Source organism: Phalaenopsis equestris, unplaced genomic scaffold, assembly GCF_001263595.1.
Source record: "Phalaenopsis equestris unplaced genomic scaffold, ASM126359v1 Scaffold000002, whole genome shotgun sequence".
Classification (NCBI taxonomy): Eukaryota; Viridiplantae; Streptophyta; class Magnoliopsida; order Asparagales; family Orchidaceae; genus Phalaenopsis; species Phalaenopsis equestris.
Genome location: NW_018164444.1, coordinates 13,947,325 through 13,951,808, shown reverse-complemented (window position 1 = coordinate 13,951,808; position 4,484 = coordinate 13,947,325).

The following is a 4,484-nucleotide window of genomic DNA, read 5'->3' as shown; positions in this document are numbered from 1 at the left end:
AGAGCGAGACCGTTAAACTTAAGAGAAGTTTTAGATTATAACTAAGCTTAGCCTAAAATAAATTTAATTTAATCTTTTTTTTTATGATTACTAGTCCTATCGAATTATAACTAATCTTTCTGGTTTCCTCCTAAAGCAATTCTATTAAATATAATTAAACTGATGAAAATCAAGATATAAAACTACCATCCCTTGCAATGATCTAAGTGGTGTGCAAGAACATAATACTTTGAATTGCAATTGTGGAAAGTGACAAATATGAGTGATTCTCTTCTTGACCCTCTCCGGAGTGCAAAGAAGTTTGGTTAAAATATTTTTAATTCCTAGTTTGAACCTTTCAAAGATTATTTCTCTATCTTTTTGTATTGCCCTAGGAACTACTTTTCTTTCACCCACTAGTTCAATGTGAATACCCTAATTTTTCATCCATAGCTCTCTCAAGTCATTATGGATCACATGTTTTAACTAATCAATTGGCCATAATGGAAAGTAAATTAAGCATAGAAAAATATTCATCACATTAAAGATGTAAAACCAACTCTAAAAGCATTCTAGTATTTTTATACAACATACTTATTCATCACAGGAGAAAGGTAAGCAGAACTACACATAATGCATGGAAGAAACACCACAAAAAATTTTTCAGTTAACGTAAATCCACTAGAATTGTGATTATAGAAAAGTACAATACCAAAGATGCATAATACTTAGCTTTTTTTCTCTTACAAAATGTTGTAAATGTCTCCCCAAAGGATCTCCCAATCCTTACTGCAATGTTGAGAATCTCTTCTCTAATACAACTCTCAATCCTCGCTAATATCTCAATATAATAATAAAAAAAAATACAGGTTACTATCTTAAGAACTCCTAAAGAATTCCCTTAGGGTTTCTGCAGCACTTGGCCTTCTTCTCCCCTTCTTCTCTTTTCTTCTCATCACCAAATACACCAATATAAGCTATGCATAACTCCCTAAATCATGTTTAGGTTTTCTCTTATTCCATACTTGTGATAATTCATTAATTTGTACTTAATTTCCTATTCAATCTGGTCAATTGGTATGTTAAAACTTGTTGTAAATCCATAATGACCCAAGAGGGCTATGCATTCCTCAACTTATAAAAATCACATTAATCTAGTGGATGATAAGGTAGTCCATAGGTTAGTGCAAATAGATATGGAGATAAATTTTGATGGGTGTAAATTGGTGATTCTAGTGTGACAAGCTAGAGCCTCAACCCATTTGGTCTAGAGTTTGGAACTTAAGGTTAGGTTAGAACAAAAATTGTGGGCACAGTGGGTAATCTAGAGTGACAGACTAAAACCTACCCATCATAACCTAGGATTTAAGAACCTAACTCTAGGTTAGCCAATGCTCATTATGCACTCAGAAAAGGGTAAATAATATCTATGCTTCTATTTGTCACAATATTACATTTAAACCTTTTAACATTTTATTCCTACACTGATTATGATCTCATTGTAAGCGGAAAGACTTTCATATAATTTGAACACTTATACATAAAGTTACTTTAGAAAAACTTAGCATTTTCTTTAAGTTTTGAAATTGAATTAGTAGAAATTAGTTACTTCTTTTTACACATAAACTTGCGAACTTATTTTCTAGATAATTGTCTGGAGTTTAAGTAAAGTTTTACTAAGTCCATAAAAAGAGTTTTCACCTTTTTTGTGGGATTGATACAGGGGTTTTAACAAGAAATCTTATATTACTTGAACGATACTTGCACTTACATTTCAATCCTAGTGAAGATTTGAAATCAAGAATTAGAAAATTTAATACCTACGTCACTGGGATTAGCCACTATAAAAATATAAAATTATATTATCATCATGGAAAGGGGGTCAAGTTTTTGGTGCCTTTATCAAGGAATAAAATTAAAGAAGATATACATAATGCAAGTACATCAAATTACAGTTCAAGCTTTTTGCGTCGTTGCAGGGGAAAGAATGAAGCGACAAAACTTTTGACTTACAAATTTTATCTGAACTGTAGACTTATTTTAGGAAAATTGTAGTGTTATTTATCTATGTTTGAGTATTTTTTAGTGTTTTGTTTAATTTTATTTCTGAACTTTTACTGTTGTATGCGCGAGCAAGATTTGAAGGTTTAGTATTTTACAATTATGAGTTTGAAAGAACTATAAGAAAAATCCGAAAAAAAAACTTCACAATTTGCAATAAATGACGAACACATCACATAGTAACATTGATAATCAAAATGTTGAAAATAAACATCATCACGTACAAAGACCTTGAAGGGACTATGCAAACTCTAAAACAAATCAAATTTACTTGTGCATACAAACCCCTGCTGTAGCAGCTAACTCATGTGAACTAAAACTTGCTATAATCCAAATGGTACAAAACAATCAATGGATAAATTTAAGATTTTTAATTGAACCTAAACATTTTCTTAGAAAGAAAATAAAAGCTATCAGATCTAGCCATGGTGAAGAATATTATGGTTGATATGATAGATTAGCTAAACAAAGGTTTAATTCTTTTGCCAAATATTTAGTAGATCGTGACATTATTCCTCTGTGCACCATGTCAAAAATTGCAAACCAAATTCACATTCTAATGACTATGGTTAGAAGCATGATAAATCATTACTCTTTATTAGAATCACTTTGGGGAGAAGCTTTAAAGATTATAGTTTATATCCTTAATAAAGTTCCAACAAATCAGTAACTAAAATCCCATATGAGTTATGAATTGAAAGAAGCCTACTATTAGTCATCTTCATGTTTGAAGATGTCAAGCTAAGCCTAGACCATATAAGCCAAATAAAAAGAAAATAGAACTGAAGAAATATTAGCTACTCTTTTACTAAATGCTCAGAAAGGTTAAGAGGCTTTAATTTTTATGACTCCTAAAAATATTTTTAGGTAATGCTAAATTTATTGTGGATGTTGAATGTGATGGGAGTAACAAATTTTGGAATTTTTTCTTTAAAGAGAATATATTACAATTCCTCTTATACAATTAAAAATGATCATATTTGCCTGATAATATTCAAGTTATAAATTAAGACAATCAAGATTTTCCTTAGTTACCTTCTATTCATATTGAAGAATCACAACAACTTCAATTTGAAGTGTCATTAAGAAGATTTAGTACGAAGAGGAGAATAGTAATTACATATAACTATTTCATATCTTTAGAGCATGAGTCTAATATTAAATTGAAAAGCGATCCAATCTCTTTTAGTCAAGTTAGATAGAGTGTTAAATCTCATAATTGGATAAAAATCATGGTTGATAAGATGATATCAATGAAAGATAATGCTATTTTCGATCTTGTTGAATTTATAAAACTAATTAGTTGTGAATGAATTTTTAGGATCTTGTTGAATAGCCTAAATTTATAAAACTAATTAGTTGTGAATGAATTTTTAAAATCAATCCTGATTCAAAAGACAACATCAAAAGATATAAAGCATAACTTAAAGCTAACAGTTTCACTCAGATGAAAGGTAATGATTTTAAGGAATTTTTTTCCCCAATTTCTTCAAAAGACTTTCAAAATCATTAGGGTACTAATCCTTTACTATTGGTGATATTGAAGAAACAATATATATGGTACAATCATAATATTTTTAAGTTGTTAATTCTAATAATTTGATTTGCAAATTAAAAAAAACTCCATTTATGATTAAAACAAACATCCTATCAATGATATAAAAATTTTGATCAAGTGATTGCCTCCTTTAGTTTAAGGAAAAAATTACTGATTAATGCATTTATTATAAAATTAGTGGGGATAAATTTATTATTCTTGAGTTACATGTTAATGATACTCTACTGGCAAGCAATGATATATGCCTTTTCCATTAACCTAAGATAATTTTTTTAAAAAGATTGAAATGAAAGTTCTTGGAAATGTTTCATTTGTGTTGGGTATACAAATTCATCGAGATCATTCTATAGGTATATATGGTTTATCACAATCAACATATATCGATAAAGTGTTTAGTAGATCTGGCATGAGGAATTGTGTGCTAGTAGATACACCTAATGCTAAAGATGCTAAATTTAGTATATTTCAATGCCTAATAACTAATATTGAAAAGAAAGAGATGAAAAGGAATTTGTGTACATATACAATAGGGACTTTTATGTATGATCAAGTTTGTATGTGTTTGAATAGTGATTACATTGTTGGAATGCTTGTCAAATATTTAAGCAACCCATGAATGGATTGTTGTACAATGGTAATGAAGTTTATGCATATTAAAAAGAACATGATATTTTAAGCTCACATATAGAAGATCAGATCATTTAGAGATCATAAAAAATTTGACTTCGATTTTATTGTTCGTCTCGATACTAGAAGATCCACTTCATGATTAGTTGGAAGTGTTCTGTCTTGGAAAAGCTTCAAGTCATCATTCATAGCTTCCTCTACAATGTGGAAAAAATTTGTGATTTGTTATAAGACATCAATCATGCTGTAAAAGTTCATC